Consider the following 16,899-nt stretch of genomic DNA (forward strand, 5'->3'; position numbering starts at 1 on the left):
TACTGCCTCTACTGTACCTGAGTATTGAATGAATTGATCCTATAACAATAGAATCTACTGTCTCTACTGTACCTGTGTATTGAATGAATCGATCCTATAACCATAGAATCCACTGTCCCTACTGTACCTGTGTATTGAATGAATCGATCCTATAACCATAGAATCTACTGCCTCTACTGTACCTGTGTATTGAATGAATCGATCCTATAACCATAGAATCCACTGTCCCTACTGTACCTGTGTATTGAATGAATCGATCCTATAACCATAGAATCTACTGCCTCTACTGTACCTGTGTATTGAATGAATCGATCCTATAACCATAGTATCCACTGCCTCTACTGTACCTGAGTATTGAATGAATTGATCCTATAACCATAGAATCTACTGCCTCTACTGTACCTGTGTATTGAATGAATCGATCCTATAACCATAGAATCCACTGCCTCTACTGTACCTGAGTATTGAATGAATCGATCCTATAACCATAGAATCCACTGCCTCTACTGTACCTGAGTATTGAATGAATCGATCCTATAACCATAGAATCTACTGCCTCTACTGTACCTGAGTATTGAATGAATCGATCCTATAACCATAGAATCCACTGCCTCTACTGTACCTGTGTATTGAATGAATCGATCCTATAACCATAGAATCTACTGCCTCTACTGTACCTGTGTATTGAATGAATTGATCCTATAACCATAGAATCCACTGTCCCTACTGTACCTGTGTATTGAATGAATCGATCCTATAACCATAGAATCTACTGCCTCTACTGTACCTGTGTATTGAATGAATCGATCCTATAACCATAGAATCCACTGCCTCTACTGTACCTGTGTATTGAATGAATCGATCCTATAACCATAGAATCTACTGCCTCTACTGTACCTGTGTATTGAATGAATTGATCCTATAACCATAGAATCCACTGTCCCTACTGTACCTGTGTATTGAATGAATCGATCCTATAACCATAGAATCTACTGCCTCTACTGTACCTGTGTATTGAATGAATCGATCCTATAACCATAGTATCCACTGCTTCTACTGTACCTGAGTATTGAATGAATCGATCCTATAACAATAGAATCCACTGCCTCTACTGTACCTGAGTATTGAATGAATTGATCCTATAACAATAGAATCTACTGCCTCTACTGTACCTGAGTATTGAATGAATTGATCCTATAACAATAGAATCTACTGCCTCTACTGTACCTGAGTATTGAATGAATCGATCCTATAACCATAGAATCCACTGCCTCTACTGTACCTGAGTATTGAATGAATCGATCCTATAACCACAGAATCTACTGCCTCTACTGTACCTGAGTATTGAATGAATTGATCCTATAACCATAGAATCCACTGCCTCTACTGTACCTGAGTATTGAATGAATCGATCCTATAACCATAGAATCCACTGCCTCTACTGTACCTGAGTATTGAATGAATCGATCCTATAACCATAGAATCCACTGCCTCTACTATACCTGTGTATTTAATGAATCGATCCTATAACCATAGAATCTACTGCCTCTACTGTACCTGAGTATTGAATGAATCGATCCTATAACCATAGAATCCACTGCCTCTACTGTACCTGAGTATTGAATGAATCGATCCTATAACCATAGAATCCACTGCCTCTACTGTACCTGAGTATTGAATGAATCGATCCTATAACCATAGAATCCACTGCCTCTACTGTACCTGAGTATTGAATGAATCGATCCTATAACCATAGAATCCACTGCCTCTACTATACCTGTGTATTTAATGAATCGATCCTATAACCATAGAATCTACTGCCTCTACTGTACCTGTGTATTGAATGAATCGATCCTATAACCATAGAATCTACTGCCTCTACTGTACCTGTGTATTGAATGAATCGATCCTATAACCATAGAATCCACTGTCCCTACTGTACCTGTGTATTGAATGAATCGATCCTATAACCATAGAATCTACTGTCCCTACTGTACCTGTGTATTGAATGAATTGATCCTATAACCATAGAATCTACTGCCTCTACTGTACCTGAGTATTGAATGAATTGATCCTATAACCATAGAATCCACTGCCTCTACTGTACCTGAGTATTGAATGAATCGATCCTATAACCATAGAATCTACTGCCTCTACTGTACCTGTGTATTGAATGAATTGATCCTATAACCATAGAATCTACTGTCTCTACTGTACCTGTGTATTGAATGAATCGATCCTATAACCATAGAATCTACTGCCTCTACTGTACCTGTGTATTGAATGAATCGATCCTATAACCATAGAATCCACTGCCTCTACTGTACCTGTGTATTGAATGAATTGATCCTATAACCATAGAATCCACTGCCTCTACTGTACCTGAGTATTGAATGAATTGATCCTATAACCATAGAATCTACTGCCTCTACTGTACCTGAGTATTGAATGAATTGATCCTATGACCATAGAATCTACTGCCTCTACTGTACCTGAGTATTGAATGAATTGATCCTATAACAATAGAATCTACTGTCTCTACTGTACCTGTGTATTGAATGAATCGATCCTATAACCATAGAATCCACTGTCCCTACTGTACCTGTGTATTGAATGAATCGATCCTATAACCATAGAATCTACTGCCTCTACTGTACCTGTGTATTGAATGAATCGATCCTATAACCATAGAATCCACTGTCCCTACTGTACCTGTGTATTGAATGAATCGATCCTATAACCATAGAATCTACTGCCTCTACTGTACCTGTGTATTGAATGAATCGATCCTATAACCATAGTATCCACTGCCTCTACTGTACCTGAGTATTGAATGAATTGATCCTATAACCATAGAATCTACTGCCTCTACTGTACCTGTGTATTGAATGAATCGATCCTATAACCATAGAATCCACTGCCTCTACTGTACCTGAGTATTGAATGAATCGATCCTATAACCATAGAATCCACTGCCTCTACTGTACCTGAGTATTGAATGAATCGATCCTATAACCATAGAATCTACTGCCTCTACTGTACCTGAGTATTGAATGAATCGATCCTATAACCATAGAATCCACTGCCTCTACTGTACCTGTGTATTGAATGAATCGATCCTATAACCATAGAATCTACTGCCTCTACTGTACCTGTGTATTGAATGAATTGATCCTATAACCATAGAATCCACTGTCCCTACTGTACCTGTGTATTGAATGAATCGATCCTATAACCATAGAATCTACTGCCTCTACTGTACCTGTGTATTGAATGAATCGATCCTATAACCATAGAATCCACTGCCTCTACTGTACCTGTGTATTGAATGAATCGATCCTATAACCATAGAATCTACTGCCTCTACTGTACCTGTGTATTGAATGAATTGATCCTATAACCATAGAATCCACTGTCCCTACTGTACCTGTGTATTGAATGAATCGATCCTATAACCATAGAATCTACTGCCTCTACTGTACCTGTGTATTGAATGAATCGATCCTATAACCATAGTATCCACTGCTTCTACTGTACCTGAGTATTGAATGAATCGATCCTATAACCATAGAATCTACTGCCTCTACTGTACCTGAGTATTGAATGAATCGATCCTATAACAATAGAATCTACTGCCTCTACTGTACCTGAGTATTGAATGAATAGATCCTATAACCATAGAATCCACTGCCTCTACTGTACCTGTGTATTGAATGAATCGATCCTATAACCATAGAATCTACTGCCTCTACTGTACCTGAGTATTGAATGAATTGATCCTATAACAATAGAATCTACTGCCTCTACTGTACCTGTGTATTGAATGAATTGATCCTATAACCATAGAATCCACTGCCTCTACTGTACCTGAGTATTGAATGAATCGATCCTATAACCATAGTATCCACTGCCTCTACTGTACCTGAGTATTGAATGAATTGATCCTATAACCATAGAATCTACTGCCTCTACTGTACCTGAGTATTGAATGAATTGATCCTATAACCATAGTATCCACTGCCTCTACTGTACCTGTGTATTGAATGAATCGATCCTATAACCATAGTATCCACTGCCTCTACTGTACCTGAGTATTGAATGAATTGATCCTATAACCATAGAATCTACTGCCTCTACTGTACCTGAGTATTGAATGAATCGATCCTATAACCATAGAATCCACTGCCTCTACTGTACCTGAGTATTGAATGAATCGATCCTATAACCATAGAATCCACTGCCTCTACTGTACCTGAGTATTGAATGAATCGATCCTATAACCATAGAATCCACTGCCTCTACTGTACCTGAGTATTGAATGAATCGATCCTATAACCATAGAATCCACTGCCTCTACTATACCTGTGTATTTAATGAATCGATCCTATAACCATAGAATCTACTGCCTCTACTGTACCTGTGTATTGAATGAATCGATCCTATAACCATAGAATCTACTGCCTCTACTGTACCTGTGTATTGAATGAATCGATCCTATAACCATAGAATCCACTGTCCCTACTGTACCTGTGTATTGAATGAATCGATCCTATAACCATAGAATCTACTGTCCCTACTGTACCTGTGTATTGAATGAATTGATCCTATAACCATAGAATCTACTGCCTCTACTGTACCTGAGTATTGAATGAATTGATCCTATAACCATAGAATCCACTGCCTCTACTGTACCTGAGTATTGAATGAATCGATCCTATAACCATAGAATCTACTGCCTCTACTGTACCTGTGTATTGAATGAATTGATCCTATAACCATAGAATCTACTGTCTCTACTGTACCTGTGTATTGAATGAATCGATCCTATAACCATAGAATCTACTGCCTCTACTGTACCTGTGTATTGAATGAATCGATCCTATAACCATAGAATCCACTGCCTCTACTGTACCTGTGTATTGAATGAATTGATCCTATAACCATAGAATCCACTGCCTCTACTGTACCTGAGTATTGAATGAATTGATCCTATAACAATAGAATCTACTGCCTCTACTGTACCTGAGTATTGAATGAATTGATCCTATGACCATAGAATCTACTGCCTCTACTGTACCTGAGTATTGAATGAATTGATCCTATAACAATAGAATCTACTGTCTCTACTGTACCTGTGTATTGAATGAATCGATCCTATAACCATAGAATCCACTGTCCCTACTGTACCTGTGTATTGAATGAATCGATCCTATAACCATAGAATCTACTGCCTCTACTGTACCTGTGTATTGAATGAATCGATCCTATAACCATAGAATCCACTGTCCCTACTGTACCTGTGTATTGAATGAATCGATCCTATAACCATAGAATCTACTGCCTCTACTGTACCTGTGTATTGAATGAATCGATCCTATAACCATAGTATCCACTGCCTCTACTGTACCTGAGTATTGAATGAATTGATCCTATAACCATAGAATCTACTGCCTCTACTGTACCTGTGTATTGAATGAATCGATCCTATAACCATAGAATCCACTGCCTCTACTGTACCTGAGTATTGAATGAATCGATCCTATAACCATAGAATCCACTGCCTCTACTGTACCTGAGTATTGAATGAATCGATCCTATAACCATAGAATCCACTGCCTCTACTGTACCTGTGTATTGAATGAATCGATCCTATAACCATAGAATCTACTGCCTCTACTGTACCTGTGTATTGAATGAATTGATCCTATAACCATAGAATCCACTGTCCCTACTGTACCTGTGTATTGAATGAATCGATCCTATAACCATAGAATCCACTGCCTCTACTGTACCTGTGTATTGAATGAATCGATCCTATAACCATAGAATCTACTGCCTCTACTGTACCTGTGTATTGAATGAATTGATCCTATAACCATAGAATCCACTGTCCCTACTGTACCTGTGTATTGAATGAATCGATCCTATAACCATAGAATCTACTGCCTCTACTGTACCTGTGTATTGAATGAATCGATCCTATAACCATAGTATCCACTGCTTCTACTGTACCTGAGTATTGAATGAATTGATCCTATAACCATAGAATCTACTGCCTCTACTGTACCTGAGTATTGAATGAATCGATCCTATAACAATAGAATCTACTGCCTCTACTGTACCTGAGTATTGAATGAATCGATCCTATAACCATAGAATCCACTGCCTCTACTGTACCTGTGTATTGAATGAATCGATCCTATAACCATAGAATCTACTGCCTCTACTGTACCTGAGTATTGAATGAATTGATCCTATAACAATAGAATCTACTGCCTCTACTGTACCTGTGTATTGAATGAATTGATCCTATAACCATAGAATCCACTGCCTCTACTGTACCTGAGTATTGAATGAATCGATCCTATAACCATAGTATCCACTGCCTCTACTGTACCTGAGTATTGAATGAATTGATCCTATAACCATAGAATCTACTGCCTCTACTGTACCTGAGTATTGAATGAATTGATCCTATAACCATAGTATCCACTGCCTCTACTGTACCTGTGTATTGAATGAATCGATCCTATAACCATAGTATCCACTGCCTCTACTGTACCTGAGTATTGAATGAATTGATCCTATAACCATAGAATCTACTGCCTCTACTGTACCTGAGTATTGAATGAATTGATCCTATAACCATAGTATCCACTGCCTCTACTGTACCTGTGTATTGAATGAATCGATCCTATAACCATAGTATCCACTGCCTCTACTGTACCTGAGTATTGAATGAATTGATCCTATAACCATAGAATCTACTGCCTCTACTGTACCTGAGTATTGAATGAATTGATCCTATAACCATAGAATCCACTGCCTCTACTGTACCTGAGTATTGAATGAATTGATCCTATAACCATAGAATCCACTGCCTCTACTGTACCTGAGTATTGAATGAATTGATCCTATAACAATAGAATCTACTGCCTCTACTGTACCTGAGTATTGAATGAATTGATCCTATAACCATAGAATCCACTGCCTCTACTGTACCTGAGTATTGAATGAATTGATCCTATTACAATAGAATCTACTGCCTCTACTGTACCTGTGAATTGAATGAATTGATCCTATAACCATAGAATCCACTGCCTCTACTGTACCTGAGTATTGAATGAATTGATCCTATAACAATAGAATCTACTGCCTCTACTGTACCTGAGTATTGAATGAATTGATCCTATAACCATAGAATCCACTGCCTCTACTGTACCTGAGTATTGAATGAATTGATCCTATAACAATAGAATCTACTGCCTCTACTGTACCTGAGTATTGAATGAATAGATCCTATAACCATAGAATCCACTGCCTCTACTGTACCTGAGTATTGAATGAATTGATCCTATAACCATAGAATCCACTGCCTCTACTGTACCTGAGTATTGAATGAATTGATCCTATAACAATAGAATCTACTGCCTCTACTGTACCTGAGTATTGAATGAATTGATCCTATAACAATAGAATCTACTGTCTCTACTGTACCTGTGTATTGAATGAATCGATCCTATAACCATAGAATCCACTGTCCCTACTGTACCTGTGTATTGAATGAATCGATCCTATAACCATAGAATCTACTGCCTCTACTGTACCTGTGTATTGAATGAATCGATCCTATAACCATAGAATCCACTGTCCGTACTGTACCTGTGTATTGAATGAATTGATCCTATAACCATAGAATCTACTGCCTCTACTGTACCTGTGTATTGAATGAATCGATCCTATAACCATAGTATCCACTGCCTCTACTGTACCTGAGTATTGAATGAATTGATCCTATAACCATAGAATCTACTGCCTCTACTGTACCTGTGTATTGAATGAATCGATCCTATAACCATAGAATCCACTGCCTCTACTGTACCTGAGTATTGAATGAATCGATCCTATAACCATAGAATCCACTGCCTCTACTGTACCTGAGTATTGAATGAATCGATCCTATAACCATAGAATCTACTGCCTCTACTGTACCTGAGTATTGAATGAATTGATCCTATAACCATAGAATCCACTGCCTCTACTGTACCTGAGTATTGAATGAATCGATCCTATAACCATAGAATCTACTGTCTCTACTGTACCTGTGTATTGAATGAATCGATCCTATAACCATAGAATCTACTGCCTCTACTGTACCTGTGTATTGAATGAATCGATCCTATAACCATAGAATCCACTGCCTCTACTGTACCTGTGTATTGAATGAATCGATCCTATAACCATAGAATCTACTGCCTCTACTGTACCTGTGTATTGAATGAATCGATCCTATAACAATAGAATCTACTGCCTCTACTGTACCTGAGTATTGAATGAATCGACCCTATAACCATAGAATCCACTGCCTCTACTGTACCTGTGTATTGAATGAATCGATCCTATAACCATAGAATCCACTGCCTCTACTGTACCTGAGTATTGAATGAATCGATCCTATAACAATAGAATCTACTGCCTCTACTGTACCTGAGTATTGAATGAATCGATCCTATAACAATAGAATCTACTGCCTCTACTGTACCTGAGTATTGAATGAATCGATCCTATAACCATAGAATCCACTGCCTCTACTGTACCTAAGTATTGAATGAATCGATCCTATAACCACAGAATCCACTGCCTCTACTGTACCTGAGTATTGAATGAATCGATCCTATAACCATAGAATCCACTGCCTCTACTGTACCTGAGTATTGAATGAATCGATCCTATAACCATAGAATCCACTGCCTCCACTATACCTGTGTATTTAATGAATCAATCCTATAACCATAGAATCCACTGCCTCTACTGTACCTGTGTATTGAATGAATCGATCCTATAACCATAGAATCTACTGCCTCTACTGTACCTGTGTATTGAATGAATCGATCCTATAACCATAGAATCCACTGTCCCTACTGTACCTGTGTATTGAATGAATCGATCCTATAACCATAGAATCTACTGCCTCTACTGTACCTGAGTATTGAATGAATTGATCCTATAACCATAGAATCCACTGCCTCTACTGTACCTGAGTATTGAATGAATCGATCCTATAACCATAGAATCTACTGCCTCTACTGTACCTGTGTATTGAATGAATCGATCCTATAACCATAGAATCTACTGTCTCTACTGTACCTGTGTATTGAATGAATCGATCCTATAACCATAGAATCTACTGCCTCTGCTGTACCTGTGTATTGAATGAATCGATCCTATAACCATAGAATCCACTGCCTCTACTGTACCTGTGTATTGAATGAATCGATCCTATAACCATAGAATCCACTGCCTCTACTGTACCTGAGTATTGAATGAATAGATCCTATAACCATAGAATCCACTGCCTCTACTGTACCTGAGTATTGAATGAATTGATCCTATAACCATAGAATCCACTGCCTCTACTGTACCTGAGTATTGAATGAATTGATCCTATAACAATAGAATCCACTGCCTCTACTGTACCTGAGTATTGAATGAATTGATCCTATAACAATAGAATCCACTGCCTCTACTGTACCTGAGTATTGAATGAATTGATCCTATAACCATAGAATCCACTGCCTCTACTGTACCTGAGTATTGAATGAATTGATCCTATAACAATAGAATCTACTGCCTCTACTGCACCTGTGAATTGAATGAATTGATCCTATAACCATAGAATCCACTGCCTCTACTGTACCTGAGTATTGAATGAATTGATCCTATAACCATAGAATCCACTGCCTCTACTGTACCTGAGTATTGAATGAATTGATCCTATAACAATAGAATCCACTGCCTCTACTGTACCTGAGTATTGAATGAATTGATCCTATAACCATAGAATCCACTGCCTCTACTGTACCTGAGTATTGAATGAATCGATCCTATAACAATAGAATCTACTGCCTCTACTGTACCTGAGTATTGAATGAATCGATCCTATAACCATAGAATCCACTGCCTCTACTGTACCTGAGTATTGAATGAATAGATCCTATAACCATAGAATCCACTGCCTCTACTGTACCTGAGTATTGAATGAATTGATCCTATGACCATAAAATCCACTGCCTCTACTGTACCTGAGTATTTAATGAATTGATCCTATAACAATAGAATCTACTGCCTCTACTGTACCTGAGTATTGAATGAATTGATCCTATGACCATAGAATCTACTGCCTCTACTGTACCTGAGTATTGAATGAATTGATCCTATAACAATAGAATCTACTGTCTCTACTGTACCTGAGTATTGGATGAATTGATCCTATAACCATAGAATCTACTGCCTCTACTGTACCTGAGTATTGGATGAATTGATCCTATAACCATAGAATCCACTGCCTCTACTGTACCTGAGTATTGAATGAATCGATCCTATAACCATAGAATCTACTGTCTCTACTGTACCTGTGTATTGAATGAATCGATCCTATAACCATAGAATCTACTGCCTCTACTGTACCTGTGTATTGAATGAATTGATCCTATAACCATAGAATCCACTGCCTCTACTGTACCTGTGTATTGAATGAATCGATCCTATAACCATAGAATCTACTGCCTCTACTGTACCTGAGTATTGAATGAATTGATCCTATAACCATAGAATCCACTGCCTCTACTGTACCTGAGTATTGAATGAATCGATCCTATAACAATAGAATCTACTGCCTCTACTGTACCTGAGTATTGAATGAATTGACCCTATAACCATAGAATCCACTGCCTCTACTGTACCTGTGTATTGAATGAATCGATCCTATAACCATAGAATCCACTGCCTCTACTGTACCTGAGTATTGAATGAATTGATCCTATAACAATAGAATCTACTGCCTCTACTGTACCTGAGTATTGAATGAATTGATCCTATAACAATAGAATCTACTGCCTCTACTGTACCTGAGTATTGAATGAATCGATCCTATAACCATAGAATCCACTGCCTCTACTGTACCTAAGTATTGAATGAATCGATCCTATAACGACAGAATCTACTGCCTCTACTGTACCTGAGTATTGAATGAATTGATCCTATAACCATAGAATCCACTGCCTCTACTGTACCTGAGTATTGAATGAATCGATCCTATAACCATAGAATCCACTGCCTCTACTGTACCTGAGTATTGAATGAATCGATCCTATAACCATAGAATCCACTGCCTCTACTATACCTGTGTATTTAATGAATCGATCCTATAACCATAGAATCTACTGCCTCTACTGTACCTGAGTATTGAATGAATCGATCCTATAACCATAGAATCCACTGCCTCTACTGTACCTGAGTATTGAATGAATCGATCCTATAACCATAGAATCCACTGCCTCTACTGTACCTGAGTATTGAATGAATCGATCCTATAACCATAGAATCCACTGCCTCTACTGTACCTGAGTATTGAATGAATCGATCCTATAACCATAGAATCCACTGCCTCTACTGTACCTGTGTATTTAATGAATCGATCCTATAACCATAGAATCTACTGCCTCTACTGTACCTGTGTATTGAATGAATCGTTTCTATAACCATAGAATCTACTGCCTCTACTGTACCTGTGTATTGAATGAATCGATCCTATAACCATAGAATCCACTGTCCCTACTGTACCTGAGTATTGAATGAATCGATCCTATAACCATAGAATCCACTGTCCCTACTGTACCTGTGTATTGAATGAATCGATCCTATAACCATAGAATCTACTGCCTCTACTGTACCTGTGTATTGAATGAATCGATCCTATAACCATAGAATCTACTGCCTCTACTGTACCTGTGTATTGAATGAATCGATCCTATAACCATAGAATCCACTGCCTCTACTGTACCTGAGTATTGAATGAATCGATCCTATAACCATAGAATCCACTGCCTCTATTGTACCTGAGTATTGAATGAATCGATCCTATAACCATAGAATCTACTGCCTCTACTGTACCTGAGTATTGAATGAATTGATCCTATAACCATAGAATCTACTGCCTCTACTGTACCTGTGAATTGAATGAATTGATCCTATAACCATAGAATCTACTGCCTCTACTGTACCTGTGTATTTAATGAATCGATCCTATAACCATAGAATCTACTGCCTCTACTGTACCTGAGTATTGAATGAATTGATCCTATAACCATAGAATCCACTGCCTCTACTGTACCTGTGTATTGAATGAATTGATCCTATAACAATAGAATCTACTGCCTCTACTGTACCTGAGTATTGAATGAATAGATCCTATAACCATAGAATCCACTGCCTCTACTGTACCTGAGTATTGAATGAATTGATCCTATAACCATAGAATCCACTGCCTCTACTGTACCTGAGTATTGAATGAATTGATCCTATAACAATAGAATCTACTGCCTCTACTGTACCTGAGTATTGAATGAATTGATCCTATAACCATAGAATCCACTGCCTCTACTGTACCTGTGTATTGAATGAATCGATCCTATAACCATAGAATCCACTGCCTCTACTGTACCTGAGTATTGAATGAATTGATCCTATAACCATAGAATCCACTGCCTCTACTGTACCTGAGTATTGAATGAATTGATCCTATAACAATAGAATCTACTGCCTCTACTGTACCTGAGTATTGAATGAATTGATCCTATAACCATAGAATCTACTGCCTCTATTGTACCTGTGTATTGAATGAATCGATCCTATAACCATAGAATCTACTGCCTCTACTGTACCTGTGTATTGAATGAATCGATCCTATAACCATAGAATCTACTGCCTCTACTGTACCTGTGTATTGAATGAATCGATCCTATAACCATAGTATCCACTGCTTCTACTGTACCTGAGTATTGAATGAATTGATCCTATAACCATAGAATCTACTGCCTCTACTGTACCTGAGTATTGAATGAATTGATCCTATAACAATAGAATCTACTGCCTCTACTGTACCTGAGTATTGAATGAATAGATCCTATAACCATAGAATCCACTGCCTCTACTGTACCTGTGTATTGAATGAATCGATCCTATAACAATAGAATCTACTGCCTCTACTGTACCTGAGTATTGAATGAATAGATCCTATAACCATAGAATCTACTGCCTCTACTGTACCTGAGTATTGAATGAATTGATCCTATAACAATAGAATCTACTGCCTCTACTGTACCTGTGTATTGAATGAATTGATCCTATAACCATAGAATCCACTGCCTCTACTGTACCTGAGTATTGAATGAATCGATCCTATAACCATAGTATCCACTGCCTCTACTGTACCTGAGTATTGAATGAATTGATCCTATAACCATAGAATCTACTGCCTCTACTGTACCTGAGTATTGAATGAATCGATCCTATAACCATAATATCCACTGCCTCTACTGTACCTGTGTATTGAATGAATCGATCCTATAACCATAGTATCCACTGCCTCTACTGTACCTGAGTATTGAATGAATTGATCCTATAACCATAGAATCTACTGCCTCTACTGTACCTGAGTATTGAATGAATTGATCCTATAACCATAGTATCCACTGCCTCTACTGTACCTGTGTATTGAATGAATCGATCCTATAACCATAGTATCCACTGCCTCTACTGTACCTGAGTATTGAATGAATTGATCCTATAACCATAGAATCTACTGCCTCTACTGTACCTGAGTATTGAATGAATTGATCCTATAACCATAGAATCCACTGCCTCTACTGTACCTGAGTATTGAATGAATTGATCCTATAACAATAGAATCTACTGCCTCTACTGTACCTGAGTATTGAATGAATTGATCCTATAATCATAGAATCCACTGCCTCTACTGTACCTGAGTATTGAATGAATTGATCCTATTACAATAGAATCTACTGCCTCTACTGTACCTGTGAATTGAATGAATTGATCCTATAACCATAGAATCCACTGCCTCTACTGTACCTGAGTATTGAATGAATTGATCCTATAACAATAGAATCTACTGCCTCTACTGTACCTGAGTATTGAATGAATTGATCCTATAACCATAGAATCCACTGCCTCTACTGTACCTGAGTATTGAATGAATTGATCCTATAACAATAGAATCTACTGCCTCTACTGTACCTGAGTATTGAATGAATAGATCCTATAACCATAGAATCCACTGCCTCTACTGTACCTGAGTATTGAATGAATTGATCCTATAACCATAGAATCCACTGCCTCTACTGTACCTGAGTATTGAATGAATTGATCCTATAACAATAGAATCTACTGCCTCTACTGTACCTGAGTATTGAATGAATTGATCCTATAACAATAGAATCTACTGTCTCTACTGTACCTGTGTATTGAATGAATCGATCCTATAACCATAGAATCCACTGTCCCTACTGTACCTGTGTATTGAATGAATCGATCCTATAACCATAGAATCTACTGCCTCTACTGTACCTGTGTATTGAATGAATCGATCCTATAACCATAGAATCCACTGTCCGTACTGTACCTGTGTATTGAATGAATTGATCCTATAACCATAGAATCTACTGCCTCTACTGTACCTGTGTATTGAATGAATCGATCCTATAACCATAGTATCCACTGCCTCTACTGTACCTGAGTATTGAATGAATTGATCCTATAACCATAGAATCTACTGCCTCTACTGTACCTGTGTATTGAATGAATCGATCCTATAACCATAGAATCCACTGCCTCTACTGTACCTGAGTATTGAATGAATCGATCCTATAACCATAGAATCCACTGCCTCTACTGTACCTGAGTATTGAATGAATCGATCCTATAACCATAGAATCTACTGCCTCTACTGTACCTGAGTATTGAATGAATTGATCCTATAACCATAGAATCCACTGCCTCTACTGTACCTGAGTATTGAATGAATCGATCCTATAACCATAGAATCTACTGTCTCTACTGTACCTGTGTATTGAATGAATCGATCCTATAACCATAGAATCTACTGCCTCTACTGTACCTGTGTATTGAATGAATTGATCCTATAACCATAGAATCCACTGCCTCTACTGTACCTGTGTATTGAATGAATCGATCCTATAACCATAGAATCTACTGCCTCTACTGTACCTGTGTATTGAATGAATCGATCCTATAACAATAGAATCTACTGCCTCTACTGTACCTGAGTATTGAATGAATTGACCCTATAACCATAGAATCCACTGCCTCTACTGTACCTGTGTATTGAATGAATCGATCCTATAACCATAGAATCCACTGCCTCTACTGTACCTGAGTATTGAATGAATTGATCCTATAACAATAGAATCTACTGCCTCTACTGTACCTGAGTATTGAATGAATTGATCCTATAACAATAGAATCTACTGCCTCTACTGTACCTGAGTATTGAATGAATCGATCCTATAACCATAGAATCCACTGCCTCTACTGTACCTAAGTATTGAATGAATCGATCCTATAACGACAGAATCTACTGCCTCTACTGTACCTGAGTATTGAATGAATTGATCCTATAACCATAGAATCCACTGCCTCTACTGTACCTGAGTATTGAATGAATCGATCCTATAACCATAGAATCCACTGCCTCCACTATACCTGTGTATTTAATGAATCAATCCTATAACCATAGAATCTACTGCCTCTACTGTACCTGTGTATTGAATGAATCGATCCTATAACCATAGAATCTACTGCCTCTACTGTACCTGTGTATTGAATGAATCGATCCTATAACCATAGAATCTACTGCCTCTACTTTACCTGTGTATTGAATGAATCGATCCTATAACCATAGAATCCACTGTCCCTACTGTACCTGTGTATTGAATGAATTGATCCTATAACCATAGAATCTACTGCCTCTACTGTACCTGAGTATTGAATGAATTGATCCTATAACCATAGAATCCACTGCCTCTACTGTACCTGAGTATTGAATGAATCGATCCTATAACCATAGAATCTACTGCCTCTACTGTACCTGTGTATTGAATGAATTGATCCTATAACCATAGAATCTACTGTCTCTACTGTACCTGTGTATTGAATGAATCGATCCTATAACCATAGAATCTACTGCCTCTACTGTACCTGTGTATTGAATGAATCGATCCTATAACCATAGAATCCACTGCCTCTACTGTACCTGTGTATTGAATGAATCGATCCTATAACCATAGAATCTACTGCCTCTACTGTACCTGAGTATTGAATGAATAGATCCTATAACCATAGAATCCACTGCCTCTACTGTACCTGAGTATTGAATGAATTGATCCTATAACAATAGAATCTACTGCCTCTACTGTACCTGAGTATTGAATGAATTGATCCTATAACCATAGAATCCACTGCCTCTACTGTACCTGAGTATTGAATGAATTGATCCTATAACAATAGAATCTACTGCCTCTACTGTACCTGTGAATTGAATGAATTGATCCTATAACCATAGAATCCACTGCCTCTACTGTACCTGAGTATTGAATGAATTGATCCTATAACCATAGAATCCACTGCCTCTACTGTACCTGAGTATTGAATGAATTGATCCTATAACAATAGAATCTACTGCCTCTACTGTACCTGAGTATTGAATGAATTGATCCTATAACCATAGAATCCACTGCCTCTACTGTACCTGAGTATTGAATGAATCGATCCTATAACAATAGAATCTACTGCCTCTACTGTACCTGAGTATTGAATGAATCGATCCTATAACCATAGAATCCACTGCCTCTACTGTACCTGAGTATTGAATGAATAGATCCTATAACCATAGAATCCACTGCCTCTACTGTACCTGAGTATTGAATGAATTGATCCTATAACCATAGAATCCACTGCCTCTACTGTACCTGAGTATTGAATGAATTGATCCTATAACAATAGAATCTACTGCCTCTACTG

The 16,899-nt window shown here is 37.9% G+C and overlaps 1 protein-coding gene across 1 annotated transcript in view; it reads left to right on the forward strand.

Moving 5' to 3' along the window:
* The window catches only part of LOC147668330 (NXPE family member 4-like), a 283,603-nt gene that overhangs the window by 26,017 nt on the left and 240,687 nt on the right, over positions 1-16,899 (forward strand). The window lies entirely within an intron of this gene.

The sequence above is a fragment of the Lissotriton vulgaris genome, unplaced genomic scaffold, assembly GCF_964263255.1.
Source record: "Lissotriton vulgaris unplaced genomic scaffold, aLisVul1.2 SCAFFOLD_1454, whole genome shotgun sequence".
NCBI classification, from domain to species: Eukaryota; Metazoa; Chordata; class Amphibia; order Caudata; family Salamandridae; genus Lissotriton; species Lissotriton vulgaris.